We start from the raw sequence: 15699 nt of genomic DNA on the forward strand, positions 1-15699 counted from the left end.
GACTATAGACTTCATTGGGAGTGTGGGATTAGCTGATGACTGCACATTGCTTTATCATTGTGCAGGGAGCAGAAATGATCGTTTGTGTGAGTTTTTAAACAGAATTTTTAACTACATGTATAGAATTGATCTTTGGATCTGAAAAATGATCCAGATCAAGAACATTTACCACTAAAATTAAAAATTTGCCAGTGTAAATGTATGTGACTTTTTTGATAACAGTTTGTTATCATTGTTTATAATAAATTGTCAGTGAGGAAACAAATCATTATTTCACACAATCTCCCAATGCTAACAAACACTTTTAAAACACACAAAAAAGAGACATGTTGTTGAAGTTTTCTGTCTTGCACTCATTCGGCCAGAGCCAAGAATACAAGTGTCAGAAGGAACAGCAACTTACACTGACTGAGAAACAGGGTGTTGATTGGTTGGCACATGGACTCTGATTGGTTGAGGGGTTACCGTGGGGAATGCACGAGGGAACAATTGTCCCCCAAGCTTTTGTTTAATTGAAAAGGTGAAAGGCCTGGACAAATTCTTTTTGCCTGCAGGGGACCGGGCTCTGCGTACGAATGCAAAAGCATCCAGGATCTGGATCTGGTCAGCAACTTCACCAAATGTCATCATTTCTTCCTTGGGCCTTACCATATCCAAATCCATCCATTAGTTTTTGAGACGTATTACAGACAGACAAACAGGGATGAAAGCATGCTCTGTATCTGCAAAGCAGAAAAAATAAACACATTTATTAACAGAACCAATCTCCAGATCCAACAACCTGATCTGAAAACTCTGCTCACATTTTGACAACTGTGACACATTCCACCCCAGCAGCGGAGGCAACCCACAACATTCAAAAACAATCAACATTCAAAATTAAGCAAACTCCCAAAATCTAAAAGAAAAAAGTCAATCTCCCAATGGGATCGGATCCCTTCAAAAATTCCAGGATTCAGATCATCGCCAAAAACAAATCAGTTCTTCCACAAGCCATATCCTGTTGGTGTGCTGAGTTTTGTTAAAATCGGTTCATTAGTTTAGGAGATAAATTGTTAACAAACAGAATAACAGGGATGTAAACATTACCTCTGCCCATCTTCAGTGGCACAGATACTTTCAGTACATTGAGCAGCCCCAATGTCTATTCTCAGCCAGCATTACACAGGGGGTAAAGGGCTGGATTCTCAGACCAGCAAGTCAAGGCACCCTCTTTAAATGGCCACTTCCCATAATGGATTCAGTGGCCTCTGAAGAGAAGCAGCCTCAGTCCACACTGGGAGTTCTTGCCCCCCAGTCACCTGGCTCATGCTGGCTCATGCTCCTGCTGGACGATCTGCCTGTGAGGATAGGAGCGTGTGAGTTTAAAAAGAAACCTGCATTTATATAGCGCCTTTCACCACCTCAGGGCATCTCAATGTGTTTCACTACCACTGAAGCTCTTTCTGAAGTGTTGTCACTGCAGGAAACATGGAACCCAATGTGTGCACAGCAAGATCCCACAGACAGCAATGTGATGATGACCAGATCATCTATTTTTCCCGATATTATTTGAGGGATAAATATCAGGCCCAGGACACTGGGGGTGTGTGGGGGTGGGGGGGTGGGGGGGGGGGGGGGGGTGGTAGGTGGGGGTGAGCTACTCCCACTCCTGCTCTCCTTCCAATTATGACCATTCAGTCTTGTACATCCACCTGAGGGCAGACGGGGCCCTCGGGTTAGACCATAAGACATAGCAGCAGAAATCAGGCCATTCGGCCAATTGAGCCTGCTCCGCCATTTAATCATGGCTGATAAGTTTCTCAACCCCATTCTCCCGCCTTCTCCCCGTAACCTTTGATCCCCTCACCAATCAAGAACCTATCTATCTCGGTCTTAAATACACTCAATGACCTGGCCTCCACAGCCTTCTGTGGCAATGAATTCCATAGATTCACCACTCTCTGGCTTAAAAAGTTTCTCCTCATCTCTGTTCCAAAAGGTTTTCCTTTTACTCTGAGGCTATGCCCTCGGGTCCTAGTCTCTCCTACTAATGGAAACATCTTCCCCACGTCCACTCTACCCAGGCCTTTCAAATTCTGTAAATTTCACCCCTCATCCTTCTAAACTCCATTGAGTATAGACCCAGAGTCCTCAAACGTTCCTCATATGTTAAGCCTTTCATTCCTGGGATCATTCTTGTGAACCTCCTCTGGACCCTCTCCAGGGCCAGCACATCCTTCCTGAGATACGGGGCCCAAAATTGCTCACAATATTCTAAATGTGTTCTGACCAGGGCCTTATAAAGCCTCAGCAGCACATCCCTGCTTTTATATTCTAGTCTTCTCGAAATAAATGCCAACATTGCATTTGCCTTCCTAACCACCGACTCAACCTGCAAGTTAACCTTAAGAGAATCCTGGACTAGGACTCCCAAGTCCCTTTGCACTCCAGATTTCTGAATTCTCTCTCCAGTTAGAAAATACTACTTCTCCAGTGTCATTTTCCAGCAGCCCAATGTCCACTTTTGCCTCTCTCTTATCCTTTATATATCTAAAAAAACTCTTGCAATCTTCTTTTATATTACTGGCTAGTTTACCCTCATATTTAATCTTCTCCCTCCTTATTTCTTTTTTAGTTGTCCTCTGTTGGTCTTTGTAGGCTTCCCAATCCCCTGGTTTCCCACTGCTCTTTACCACATTGTATGCTTTCTCTTTAGCTTTTATGCTGTCCCTGACTTCCCTTGTCAGCCATGGTTGCCTCGTCCTCCCTTTAGTATGCTTCTTCTTCCTAGGGATGAATTTTTGCTGTGTCTCCCAAATTACTCCCAGAAACTCCTGCCATTGCTGTTCCACTGTCTTTCTTGCTAGGCTCACCTCCCAGTCAATTCTGGCCAGCTCCTCCATCATGCCTCTGTAGTTGTCTTTATTCAACTGTAATACTGTTACATCTGATTCCAGTTTTTTCCTCTCAAATTGCAGGGTAAATTCTATCATATTATGGTCACTTCCTCCTAAGGGTTCCTTCACCTTAAGCTCCCTTATCAAATCTGCCTCATTACACATCACTAAATCTAGAATTGCCTGTTCCCTAGTGGGCTCCACCACAAGCTGCTCCAAAAAGCCAACTCATAGACTTTCCACAAATTCCTTTTCTTGGGATCCACTACCAACCTGATTTTCCCAGTCTACCTGCATATTGAAATCCCCCCATGATCACTGTAACCTTGCCTTTCTTACACGCCTTTTCTATCTTCTGGTGTATCTTGTGCCCCACATCCTGACTACTGTTTGGAGGCCTGTACATAACTCCCATTATGGTTTTTTTTGCCTTTGCAATTCCTCAACTCTACCCACACAGATTCTACATCATCTGACCCTACGTCATTTCTTGCTATCGATTTAATTTCATTTCTTACTAACAAAGCAACCCCACCCCCTCTGCACTGCCTATCTTTTCGATAGGATGTATATCCTTGGATATTTAGCTCCCAGTCCTGATCCCCCTGCAGCCATGTCTCCGCGATGCCCACCACATCATACCTGCCAATTTCAAAATGCACCACAAGCTCATTTACCTTATTTTGTATACTGTGTGCATTCAGATACAACACCTTCAATCATGGATTTCCCGTCCCCTTTCTCATTGTCATCCCTTTATCTGATGTGCTTGAAGTTAGATTCCTAGCCCTTTCCAAACACTCTGTTCTATTTTGTGTTCTGAAGAATTTAATAGCCTCTCCTGGGCTCTCCTTTTCAGTTTTTTCATAATTTTCCATGAAGTTGAATCCACCCCCCAACAGGCTAACCTGCTGCTTTGTTTCCCATTAGTCATACTTCTTGGAGTTTTACCCTTCCCTTCCCCCCTACTTTCTCACTCGAATGTCTCACTTGAAAGATGGTCCCTCCGACAGGACGGCTCTCCCTCAGTACTGGCACAGGGAGTGTGGGCCCTGGATTATGGGGGCTCGAGTCTCTGGAGTGGGGATTCGAACCCCCCACCTCCTGACTCAGAGGTGAGAGTGCTACCCACCATCATGCCGTGTTGAATAGAATCTGCGAGCTGGTGTTCTAGAATCATGGAATGGTTACAACACTGAAGGAGGCCATTCAGCCCATTGTGTCTGTGCCAGCTCTCTACAAGAGCAACTCAACCAGGAGCCAACCTCCCCCACCTGTCTTTTCCCCATAACCCTGCCAATTTCTCCTCTTCAGATAATTATCCAGTTCTCTGTGGAAAACCATGAATGAATCTGCCTCCAGGTCCTTTCATCCCTGTTATCACTCTTGTAAATCTCCTCTGCACCCCCTCAAAGAACTTCACATCTTTCCTAAAGTGTGGGGCCCAGATATAGGGTTCCATTCTAGAGGGATAGAATTGAAAAGCAGGGAGGTTATGTTCAACTTGTTTTGAACCATGGTTAGACTACACTGGGAGTCTTGTCAACATTTGTGATCTCCATTTAGAAGAAGGAAATAGAGGCACTGGAGAAGGGGCAACAAAGATTCAGAAAAATAATACAGAACTGAGAGCATTTGACCCTCAGGAAAGGCTGGGGCTGCTTTTCTCTAGAAAAGAGAAGACTGAAGGGTGACCTGATGGAAGTCTTTAAGATAATGAAGGGGTTCAATAATCCAATAGGGATTTCATGAGAAACCTCTTTACCCAGCAAGTGGTGAGAATGTGGAACTCACTACCACAGCGAGTGGTTGAGGTGAATAGCATGAATACATTTCAGGGGAAGCTAGATACATACACGAGGGAGAAAGGAATAGAAGGGTATGCTGATGGGGGGAGATGAAGAGGGGTGGGCGGAGGCTCATGTGGAGCTTAAATACTGACAGAGACCAATTGAGCCAACTAGCCTGGCCCTGTGCTGTTCACTCAATGGAACAGAGACAAATATATTTATTTTAGATCTACCTGTAGTGGTAGGAAAAAGATTATTTACCATCCAGGATAAAATAAATGTAGTTCTTCAGCTTTTGCGAATCATTTCAGTGGAAATGTGCATTCCCAGGCTCAAAGAGCATCAGCCCATTGAAATCAAAGTCGTGAGACCGGCCAGTCCGAAGAAAGAAACCCTCTGACCCTCCCACATCACCAACTGTCAGAATGAACATGGTTCAGTGCTGGATGCGATTAACAGCAGCAATAACAGCAGAATCCAACCCCTGTAATCAATTGTGAACTTGCTGGTGTCTCAGCAGGTGGGTTGACCCAGTAAATCCCTTCCCACACACGGAGCAGGTGAACGGCTTCTCCCCCGTGTGAACTCGCTGGTGGATCTGCAGTGTGGATAAGTCGGTGAATCCCTTCCCACACTCAGAGCAAGTGAACGGCCTCTCCCCAGTGTGAACTTGCTGGTGACTCCACAGTTTGGACGATGTTCTAAATCTCTTTGCACAGTGAGAGCAGCTGAACGGTCTCTCCTCAGTGTGAATGCGCAGGTAGGCCATCAGTACCTGAGAGCTTTTGAAACCACTCCCACAGTCAGAGCATTTAAAAGGTTTCTCATTCGTGTGAGTGACATGGTGTGTCAGCAGGCTGGATGACTGAGTGAATCCCTTCCCACACACAGAGCAGGTGAAAGGTCTCTCCCCACTGTGAACTCGCTGGTGCCTCTGCATGTGGGATAACTGAGTGAATCCCTTCCCACACTCAGAGCAGGTGAACGGCTTCTCCCTGGTGTGAACTCGCTGGTGAGTCCGCTGGGAGGTTGACTGAATGAATCCCTTCCCACACTCGGAGCAGGTGAATGGCTTCTCCCCTGTGTGAACTCGCTGGTGGATCTGCAGCGTGGATAAGTCGGTGAATCCCTTCCCACACTCAGAAAAGGTGAACGGCCTCTCCCCACTGTGAACTCGCTGGTGCCTCAGCAGGGCAGATGAATCACTAAGACTCTTCCCACACTCGGAGCAGGTAAATGGCTTCTGCCTGGTGTGAACTCACCGGTGCCTCAGCAGGGCAGACGTATGACTGAATCACTTACCACACTCTGAGCAGCTGAATGGTCTCTCTCTGGTGTGAACCCGCTGGTGTGTCTTCAGGTGGGATGAAGCAGTGAATCCCTTCTCACACTCAGAACAGGTGAATGGTCTTTCCCCACTGTGAAATCGCTGGTGTACCAGCAGTTAGGATGACTGAGAGAATCCCTTCCCACACTCAGAGCAGGTGAACGGCCTCTCCCCTGTGTGAATGCGTCGATGAGTTTCCAGTGTAGATGGGGTCTGGAATCCCTTTCCACAGTCCCCACATTTCCACAGTTTCTCCATGGTGCACATGTCCTTCTGTCTCTCGAGGTTCGATGCTTTTTCAGGCTGTGTAACTAGTTAAAGCTCTTGCCACAATCAGTGCACTGGAACACTCTCACTCGAAACGTCAACTGTACTCTTCTCCGCCGATGCTGCCAGACCTGCTGAGTTTTTCCAGGTATTTCTGTTTCTGTTTTTGCCTGGAAACCTTGGCTCAAGGAGGTTGAGGGGGAGGGGGAGGGGGAACAATGGGTGGGGGCGGGGCTCCCGTGTCCGCACGCCTGGCCCGCAGACTGGAACCCGAGGACGTCACTGTGGAGCACAGTGATTCCTATTGGCTTATTCAGGCAGGGTTCCATTGTGGACGTCACAATGCGGAAGTTGGACAATGACCTTCAGACTGAAACTTCCTCCTCTGGGCAACATCTGTGAGGAAATCAATGTTTCCCCCTTTCCATTTCTTTTCTCATTCTGGGGGCAAATTGTTGACTTGCAGGAACTGAAGGGAAAGGAAGTGAATCCACGGAGGGTGCAGACTCTAGAAAGGTTGGCCCAGGTCTCTCTCTCTCTCTTAAAGACATTGACATCCTTTGCTCCCTCAGCTTGACACATTTATTTGTCTGGCCAAAAGGATGGTCTCTTTCCTAATGTTCACAATTAAAGGGGTGGTTTCCCCAGGAGATGGCTGACATTTAAGGGGACAGTAAATTAATATAGGACAGAGATATTTCTGGTTTTGTTATATGGTACATATTTAATATAAATTATTTATGGTTCTGTAATAAAATGCATTTATTATTATTTCCAGTCTTGTAATATAGTACTGTAGCTGCCTTATATATTTCAGTCACAGAGTCATTATAGCACAGAAGAGGACCATTCAGCAACTCGAGTCCATGCCGAATGTCTGTAGAGCAATCCAGTCAGTCCCATTCCCCCTCTATATCCCTTTTCCACTGCTCGTTTATTTCCTTCAAGTGTTCATCCAATTTCATTTCAAAATCATTGATCATCTCTGCATCCCTCGAGGAAGCGAGTTCCAGGTCAAATCAATCCTTCAAATGAATTTCATTCATCCAGTCCAATTTCATTTTGAAACTATTGATCATCTCTGCTTCCACTACCCTCCTATGTAGTGAGTTGCCAAATGTCTCTGTATCTGGGACAAGAAGCAGTGAGCTTGGATCTGTTGATGAACATGAATCGGCACCTTGAGGAGAATTGGGAGGGTGTATATTAGGTATAGCAGAGTGAGAATGGAGGGAAAGTGTGTAGGACGGAGATTTACAGCTTTTTGGAAATGAGAGAGGAAAGAATGTCCCATGGAAACTGGAATTGTCTGTTCTGAATTTCTATCCTGTGCTGACCATAATGACTTTTGTAAACTCCCTTTACAGAATATTGGAAGAGAGGATTTGCAGACAGAAATCTCAAACCAAACATCACAGCAAGATCTGATCCAGCAACTCATTTCTCCAAAATCTGAATATCACCTGCCTTTGAATCCAGGAGGAGAAATGTTTGTCTGTTCTGTCTGCTTCAATAGTTTCACACATCAGTGTGACTGGAAAAGCACCGAAGCACAGTCTTCCAGTACACTGACTGTGGAAAGAGCTTTAACCAGTTGCACCATCTGTTCGTACTACTCACAGTGGGAAGAGACCGTACGCATGTTCAGTGTGGAGGAGGCTTCAACTGATCCTCGAAACTGGAGAGACACAAGCACACCTGGACCATGGAGAAACCATGAACTCGCCAGTGTGTCTGCAGGTGAGATGACTGAATGAATCCCTTCCCACACTCAGAGCAGGTGAATGGCCTCTCCCCGGTGTGACTGCGCAATAAGTTTCCAACGCAGATGGGGATCTAAATCCCTTCCTACAGTCCCCACATTTCCACGGTTTCTCCATTGTGCGCATGTCCTTGTGTCTCTCCAGGTTCTACGATCAGTTGAAGCCTCGCACTCACACAGAACACGTGTATGGCCTCTCCTTGCGGTGAATGGTGATGTTTTTTTCAAGCTCTGAAAATGGTTAAAGCTTTTTCCACAGTCAGTGCACTGGAACACTCTCAATCAGGTGTGTGTATCTCGGTGCTTTTACAGTCACGCTGATGCTTAAAGCCTTTTGAAGCAAACAGAACAGACAAACTTTTCTCCTTCTAGATTCAAAGGCTGATCATATTCAGGTCCCGATGAGTCATGTGAGTCTGTCAGATCTTGACGTGATGGTTGGTTTGAGATTTCTATCAGCAAATCCTCCCCTTCTAATATCCTGCTAAAGGAGTTTACAAACATTATTGTCACTACAGGATAGAAATTCAGAACAGACAATTCTAATTTCTATGGAACATTCTTTCCTCTCTCATTCCCCATCCCACACACTCTCGCTCCATTCTCACTCTGCTGCACCTAAGATACACCCAACATTACTGCACCAAGAATGTGTGTAAGGCACAGTATTCTATTATATGATTAGAGATACATGCTGGTGTGGGGAAGAACTTTATTTCAACAGCCAGTGGTGATGACCTGGAAGCCACTGCCTATGAGGGTGGTGGTTCCAGAGACGATCAATAATTTCAAAATGAAATTGAATTGACACTTGACAGAAATGAATACGCAGGGGAATGGGGATTTAGAAGGGGGAATGGGACTGACTGGATCGCTCTACAGAGTGTTGGTATGGATTCAAGTTGTCAAATGGACTCCTTCTGTGTCAGAATTATTCCATCATTGGAAATATATTAAGTAGCTCCAGTACTGTCCTCCAAGACTAGAAGGATAACAAATGAACTTTATTACAAAACTATCAATAAAATATCTAAAGTGTCCCCCATTACAGAAGTATAATAATTTTCACAACATTATTCTGGTTTATTGACAAGTAGGTTAATGGGTGTGAGTGTGGGTGCAAGCTTGAAATTATCAAATGAAGTTAGGTGTAGAAATGTACTTGAAATGCTAGTGAGTAAACATCGATGGGGTCTTAGCATGTAAGGTGTGAAGGCAATTTGCATTTTTATGTAAGTGAAGAGGTTGTTTGGATTTCAACGGACATTAGTTTTTTTGCAACCAGCCAGATAAGCAAGGCTAAGCAGTGTGTTCATTTTTCCCAAAGGTAAGACCTATGGAACAATGGAATTTACATATTAAAGAGACAAACATATATGAAGGAGGATGAAAGGCTATGTTGGAGGGCCATGTAAGATCTAGGGGAGAAAGGGGGAGAAAAGATAGTGAGGATCTGTGAGGAAATCAATGTTTCCCCCTTTCCATTTCTTTTCTCATTCTGGGGGCAAATTGTTGACTTGCAGGAACTGAAGGGAAAGGAAGTGAATCCACGGAGGGTGCAGACTCTAGAAAGGTTGGTCCAGGTCTCTCTCTCTCTCTCTTAAAGACATTGACATAATTGGTCTCTTTCCTAATGTTCACAATTAAAGGGGTGGTTTCCTCAGAAGATGGCTGACATTTAAGGGGGAAGTAAGTGAATATAAGACAGGGATATGTCTAGTTGTTATGTGATGCCTTGTCCACATACCATTTCAGGCTTTATAAACTTCATTTATTCTTAGTTGTTGGCTTATAATATCGTATTGTAGCTACAGTTATTTATTTGCAGTCAGAGTCATTATCGCAGAGAAAGATTATATTCATCAACTCAAGTCCATGCTGAATCACATCCCAGTTTATTTCCTTCAAGGGCCCCATCCAGTTTCATTTTTGAATCATTCATTTTCTCTGCTTCCACCACCCTCATAGGCAGCGAGTTCCAGACCATGAGCACTTGCTGCAGAATTAACGTTTCACCTCATCCTCTCTGTATTGCTAATCAGTAAATATACATATATATTTCTATACATAGATATTTAGGTTAGCAGCCTGCCTAAGATTTTCAGGTCTCTGTGTCCAGGACAGGAAAAAATTACCACGGATCTGTCAATCAGCATGAATCGGCGCCTTCAGAAGAATTGGGAGGGTGTGTATTAGGTAAAGCAGAATGAGAATGAAGGGCAAGTGTATGCGACGGAGAATAATGTTTGACAGTGATGATTTTTGTAAATTCCTTCCACAGGATATGAGAAGGGGAAGATTTGCAGACAGAAATCTCAAATCAAGCTTCACTTCAAGATCTGACAGAGTCATTTGATTAATTGGGTCTTTAATATCATTGGCCCTTTGAACTGAGCAGGAGAAATGTTTGTCTGTTCTGTCGGCTTCAAAAGGTTTTAAGCCTCAGTGACTGGAAAAGTACCGAGAGAGACGCACCCGAGTGAGTGTTCCAGTGCACTGACTGTGGAATGAGCTTTAACCAGACACACAGGCTGAAAAATCACTGCCCCATTCACAGTGGGGAGAGACCACACATATGCTTTGTGTGTGGATGAAGCTGCCTTTGCTCATTGAATCTGGAGAGACATAAGTACACCCACACCATGGAGAAACCGTGGAAATGTAGGGACTGTGGGAGGGGATTCAAAGCCCCATCTGAGCTGGAGATTCATCGACGCAGTCACACTGGGGAGAGGCTGTTCACCTGCCCCGAGTGTGGGAAGGGATTCATCCAACCTGCTGATGCACCAGCGAGTTCACACAGGTGAAAGACCGTACACCTGCTCTGATTGTGAGAAGGGATTTACTAATTCATCCAATCTGCAGAAACACAAGCGAGTTCACACTGGGGAGAGGCCATTCAGCTGTTCTGAGTGTGGCCAGGCATTTAATCAGTTATCCCACCTGCTGACACACCAGCCAGTTCACAATGGCGAGAGTCCATTCCTTTGTTCTGAGTGTGGAATGGGATTCGTTCAGTTATCCAAGCTCCAGATACACTAGCAAGTTCACACCGGGGAGAGGCCATTCACCTGCTCTGTGTGTGGAAAGGGATTCACACAGTCATCCACTCTGCTTTCTCACCAACAAGTTCACAGTGGGGAGAAGCCATTCATTTGTTGCGTGTGTGGGAAGGGATTCAGAGATACATCCAATCTGCGGAGACACCAGCGAGTTCACAAGTGATTACAGGAGTTGGATTCTGCTGTTATTGCTGCTGTTAATCACATCCAGGAGTGAAACATGTTCGTTCTGACACTTGGTGAAGTGGGAGGGTCGATGGGTTTCTTTCTGCTGGACTGGCCGGTCTCACGACTTTGCTTCCAGTGGGCTGATGTCCTTTGAGCCTGGGAGTGCACATTTCCACTGAAATGATCCACAAAAGTTGATGAAGAACTTTTTTTAATCCTCGATAGTAAATAGTGTTTTTCCTTCAACTACATGTAGATCTAAAATAAAGACACTTGTCCCTATTCCATTGAATCTACAGCACAGGGTCAGGCCAATCGGCTTAATTGGTTTATGTCAGTATTTATGCTCCACATGAGCCTCCACCCACCCCTCTATAAATATAAAAGAAGATTGCAAGAGTTATTTTTAGATATATCAAGGGTAAGAGAGAGGCAAAAGTGGACATTGGGCTGCTGGAAAATGACGCTGGAGAAGAAGTAGTGGGGAACAAAGAAATGGCGGAGGAACTGAATAGGTACTTTGCTCAGTCTTCATGGTGGAAGACACGAGTAACATCCCCAAAGTTCAAGAGAGTCGGGGGGCAGAGGTGAGTATGGTGGCCATTACCAAGGAGAAGGTGCTAGGAAAACTGAAAGGTCTGAAGGTGGATAAATCACCTGGGCCAGATGGATTACACCCCAGAGTTCTGAAGGAGATAGCTGAAGAGATAGTGGAGGCGTTAGTGGTGATCCTTCAGGAATCACTGGAGTCAGGGAGGGTCCCAGAGGACAGGAAAATCGCTAATGTAACCCCCCTGTTTAAGAAGGGAGTGAGGCAAAAGATGGGAAATTACAGGCCAATTAGCCTGACCTCGGTTGTTGGTAAGATTTTAGAGTCCATTATTAAGGATGAGATTTCAGAATACTTGGAAGTGCATGATAAAATAGGGCAAAGTCAGCATGGTTTCAAGGAGAGGTTATATAAGCCTGAAAAATCTGTTAGAATTCTTTGAGGAGGTAACGAGTAGGTTAGACAAAGGAGAGCCAATGGATGTTATCTCCTTGGACTTCCAGAAGACCTTTGACAAGGTGCTGCACAGGAGGCTGCTCAGTAAGATAAGAGCCCATGGTGTTAGAGGCAAGGTACTAGCATGGATAGAAGATTGGCTGTCTGGCAGGAGGCAGAGAGTTGGGATAAGGGGGACCTTCTCAGGATGGCGGCCAGTGACTAGTGGAGTTCCGCAGGGGTCAGTGTTGGGACCACAACTTTTCACTTTATACATTAATGATCTAGATGAAGGAACTGAGGGCATCCTGGCTAAGTTTGCAGATGATACAAAGATAGGTGGAGGGACAGGTAGTATTGAGGAGACGGGGAGGCTGCAGAAGGATTTGGACAGGTTAGGAGAATGGACAAAGAAGTGGCAGATGGAATATAACGTGGGCAAGTGTAAGGTCATGCACTTTGGTAGGAAGAATAAGGGCATAGACTATTTTCTAAATGGTGAGAGAATTCAGAAATCTGGAGTGCAAAGGGACTTGGGAGTCCTAGTCCAGGATTCTCTTAAGGTTAACTTGCAGGTTGAGTCGGTGGTTAGGAAGGCAAATGCAATATTGGCATTTATTTCGAGAAGACGAGAATATAAAAGCAGGGATGTGCTGCTGAGGCTTTATAAGACTCTGGTCAGAACACATTTAGAATATTGTGAGCAATTTTGGGCCCCGTATCTCAGGAAGGATGTGCTGGCCCTGGAGAGGGTCCAGAGGAGGTTCACGAGAACGATCCCAGGAATGAAAGGCTTAACATATGAGGAACGTTTGAGGACTCTGGGTCTATACTCGATGGAGTTTAGAAGGATGAGGGGGGATCTGATTGAAACTTACAGAATACTGAAAGGCCTGAATAAAGTGGACGTGGAGAAGATGTTTCCATTAGTAGGAGAGACTAGGACCCGAGGGCATAGCCTCAGAGTAAAGGGAAGACCTTTTAGAACAGAGACGAGGAGAAACTTCTTTAGCCAGAGAGTGGTGAATCTATGGCGGAGCAGACTCGATGGGCCGAATGGCCTAATTTCTGCTCCTATGTCTTATGGTCTTATGGTCTCTTCATCTCCCCCCATCACCATATCCTTCTATTCCATTCTCCCTCATGTATGTATCTAGCTTCCCCTTAAATGTATTCATGCTATTCACCTCAACCACTCGCTGTGACAGTGAGTTCCACATTCTCACCACTCGCTGGGTAAAGAGGTTTCTCATGAAATCCCTTTTGGATTATTGAACCCCTTCATAATCTTAAAGACTTCCATCAGGTTACCCTTCAGTCTTCTCTTTTCTAGAGAGAAGCAGCCCCAGCCTTTCCTGAGGGTTAAATGCTCTCAGTTCTGGGATTATTCTTGTGAACCTTTGTTGCCCCTTCTCCAGTGCCTCTATTTCCTTTTTCTAAATGGAGATCACAAATGTTGACAGTACTCCCAGTGTAGTCTAACCATGGTTCGAAACAAGTTGAACATAACCTCCCTGCTTTTCAATTCTATCCCTCTAGAATGGAAAACTATATCTGGGACCCACACTTTAGATATGAAGTTATTAGAGAGGGTGCAGAGGAGATTTACAAGAATGGCACCATAGACAAGGAACTTTAGTCAATTGGAGGTCTTGGTGCAACTGAAATTTTTCTTTTTGCATCATGGAGTCATTAGGACACACAAGGAGACCATTCAGCCCATCAAGTCCATATTCTTTCAAGTGCCCATCCAATTGCCTTTTTAAATTGTTCATCGTCTCTGCTTCCTCTCTTCTCATAGACAGCGAGTTCCAGGTCATTACCACTCACTGTGTGAAAATATTCCTCCTCAAATCCCCCCTGCATCTCCTGCCCAAAACCTTAACTCTGTCCCCCTCATCCTTGTACCATCAGCGAATGGGAACAGCTTTTCTTTGTCCACCTTATCTAAGCCTGTCATAATCTTGTACACCTCTATCAAATCTCCCCTCAACCTCCTTTGCTCCAAGGAGAACAACCCCAGCCTGATGTCTACAATAAAGAGCAAACAAAATATGTTAATGCCTGAAATCAATTGGGAATGTTTGATTTCTGTTTTAAAGATATGATGAATATATTGTATTGGACAGTAAAGGAATTGGAGTAACTCACCTGGGTGATCAGTGGAATGTATCAATCTGGTATCCACCTACATTCCCGTAAAAGCCAGGGAGGTGTAGATGAGATGAATAAGTTGATAGATTTCTCTGGGAGATATTTACATCCTTAGCTATGAATTTTGTTTTAAAGAAAACCACATTTGATAGTCTGGCCACCACCTGAAAAATCAGGACCATAACAGGGGGAGATAAGCAAAGACAGACACTCACTTTGATCTTTTGATAAGCACACCTGAAAGTTCAGAATATGTGGCCTGACATTGGGATACCGGTGTGAGTGTGCAGATGTGATTTGTTACAAGTGAAGACAATAGCACGTGTAAATTCATGGTGAAGTGGACTGAAGACTGGGTCCCAAACATGTGCAGCTACATAACAAACAGCATGACATGAAATGGTTAATGTGACCAAGAGAATGAGACAATATTTTGACATTGTCAAGGTATTGACACATATCCAGAGAGAAACTGACTTTAAAACAATCCATATAGCATTAAACACACTGGTCATGGTCAAAAATTAGGTAAAATTGAACTAACGGAGATAAACATTTGGAGTGGGACAATTAAGTGCTTGGGAGAAATAATACTGAGTGAGAACTGTCCACAAGTTGGACAGGGGTAAGGAGAGAGCTGGAGAATCTTTTACATCCATGCTTGATCTGTTGCTTGAAGCATATGTCCTTATGTACTAGTAACCTAGAACTCACAGCGTTCCTTCAGGAGAAGAAAAGATTGAGTAGATGTTGCCCCAGGAGGGGCCAGAACAGAACTGGAAAATAACAGAATGAAATTGAGTGAGGGGTCAGAGAGAGAGCTGTCCTCCCCCTCAAGATGTGGACAGTAAGAATCCTGGGGTCCCCCTACTTCGGGTTTTCTTGTTAATTAGTGAATACTAAATTAAAAACTATGAAAGTTGATTTGATTGTTACACTTCTCATGTTTTTATTCCTGTTGTGATTATGCTGTTGGTAAGGATGATTGACAGGTGACAGGATGGGAAATTGTGGTTTGGGTCTTCATTGACCAAATATTTTATTGATCCGAAAGGTGTAAAAGGGGCCAAACTTCAGCAGAAACCTGGCAGAGCTGAGAACAGACGACTTGCTATGTGGGAACAGGGAGATGAAAAGCTCCCAGAGAACAGAGAAAACAAGAGTGCCTTGAATCCTAGACGACACCTGAATGTCAAGGCCACCATGTTTTCACTGTTTGGCATGGGAATGCTGACTCCCTGTACCGGGGACGGAGCGTGGGAAGCCAATTGTTTGAGATTATGACGTGATTTGGGCAGGTACAGA

General features: G+C 44.6%; 2 protein-coding genes and 4 pseudogenes across 4 annotated transcripts in view; 3 read left to right on the plus strand and 3 right to left on the minus strand.

Moving 5' to 3' along the window:
* LOC144696980 (uncharacterized) overlaps nt 1–15699 on the minus strand; it is a 322849-nt gene that overhangs the window by 230802 nt on the left and 76348 nt on the right. The gene's annotated exons all lie outside the window — the stretch shown is intronic.
* Nucleotides 1–15699, minus strand: part of LOC144697445 (uncharacterized) — a 296141-nt pseudogene that overhangs the window by 124050 nt on the left and 156392 nt on the right. The window lies entirely within an intron of this gene.
* Nucleotides 1–15699, plus strand: part of LOC144697220 (uncharacterized) — a 197538-nt gene that overhangs the window by 68128 nt on the left and 113711 nt on the right. The window lies entirely within an intron of this gene.
* LOC144697155 (uncharacterized) overlaps nt 1–15699 on the plus strand; it is a 266512-nt pseudogene that overhangs the window by 52713 nt on the left and 198100 nt on the right. The window lies entirely within an intron of this gene.
* The window catches only part of LOC144697421 (uncharacterized), a 47061-nt pseudogene that overhangs the window by 8828 nt on the left and 22534 nt on the right, over nt 1–15699 (minus strand).
* LOC144698468 (uncharacterized) lies at nt 6606–11250 on the plus strand (annotated as a pseudogene).

The sequence above is a fragment of the Cetorhinus maximus genome, chromosome 23, assembly GCF_964194155.1.
Source record: "Cetorhinus maximus chromosome 23, sCetMax3.hap1.1, whole genome shotgun sequence".
Classification (NCBI taxonomy): Eukaryota; Metazoa; Chordata; class Chondrichthyes; order Lamniformes; family Cetorhinidae; genus Cetorhinus; species Cetorhinus maximus.